The sequence below is a fragment of the Dipteris shenzhenensis genome, unplaced genomic scaffold, assembly GCF_047967505.1.
Source record: "Dipteris shenzhenensis isolate YYH24624 ecotype China unplaced genomic scaffold, Dip_SZ_1.0 scaf0307, whole genome shotgun sequence".
Classification (NCBI taxonomy): domain Eukaryota; kingdom Viridiplantae; phylum Streptophyta; class Polypodiopsida; order Gleicheniales; family Dipteridaceae; genus Dipteris; species Dipteris shenzhenensis.
The window spans coordinates 5,001-6,501 of NW_028239613.1; positions in this window are offsets into that span (position 1 = coordinate 5,001).

Sequence of the window (1,501 nt, forward strand, 5' to 3'; positions counted from 1 at the left end):
ACTTCTCTGGATTGACGTTAGGGTACAATCAGACCAGCAGGATCTGTATCATGCATTGATAGTAACAACAACTTGACCCCCTTGAGCTCTCGTGGTACAATCTTCTTCCCACGGAACCCGAACCTCTGATCTGGTCCACGGGAGAGGGAGGAAAGAAGATGTAGGACTTACGTCAATGGCTCGTTACGGAATAGGATAACCGAGATAATAAAATTCTTCCTCTTCCGTCTATATCCCCGGTTTTTTCTACCACTGCTGTTTCATCCACACCGCCATTGGCGGGCCTCAAGCAGTCATTGGATCCTATATGGTAGAGGTAGATATCCCTATGGGTTACTGAATCCTCCTCAGACAGCCTCGTTACAGCAGACGAAAGAACGAAAGCCAAATCATATCAAAGCTTTTTTCCATTTCAGAATGGATTCCTTCTTGAATAGTGATTAATAACATGGATAAGCTTACATCAACCCGTCAATCCCCCGTATATTCGATCTGTTTAATATTACTGAAATGGAAACAGACATGAGACTCATTAGCGAATCTACCCATCAAATCAATATATTCTCCATCTTTCCATTCCATATCTCCCTCTTCCACCTTTATCTATTAATTCACTCTATCATATTGGAACGAATATCATTAGCACTAGCAATTCGGGTGGTTCTAGAGAGTAGAAGGATTTTTCACAGATCACTTGTAGATTCTATTTCTTCCACATCAGAGAATAATTCTCCCAAGTCTATATCGGTAGTATCGAAGCAGGAAATAGATACTACGGTGAATACCTATTTACTTCTGGGGAAGTTGAAGTAGGAACAGAATCTCCTTCTCCTTACTACTTCTTAAGAATATTAATGACACTGAAGTAAGTAGACTAGCGAATCGATTTGGGGGATAGGGAGGAGGTAGAGGCAAACACACAGGAGGGAGTTGAAAATGAAAGAATGGAATATCAAAATTATTTTGTGAATCCTCTTGTATCGGGTAACAACCGAAAGGTATTTCGTACTTCTATTCTTAGTATTAATTGAATGACGAGGAGCCGTATGAGGTGAGAATCTCACGTACGGTTCTGTAGAGTGACACTGAAACTGACTCATCTGTCAACTATTCCACAACTACACCAAAAAAACCTAACTCTGCCCTACGGAAAGTCGCCAGAGTTCGATTAACCTCCAAGTTCGAGATAACGGCTTACATACCAGGTATTGGCCATAATTTGCAAGAACATTCCGTGGTCCTTGTGAGAGGCGGGAGGGTGAAGGACCTACCTGGTGTAAGATATCATATCGTTAGAGGAACTTTAGATGCTGTAGGAGTAAAGGATCGTAAGAAGGGGCGTTCCAGTGCGTTGCAGAACATTGTCGTAACTTGTATCATCGCAATGATTCCGTATCGGTTGTTCTGATATGTCAAATGCATAGCCGACCCGATAGTGGGAATGTTGCCAGGGGACCGAAGCCTGCTATTACGGAGATTGATTATTATCTTATTCGTGTGA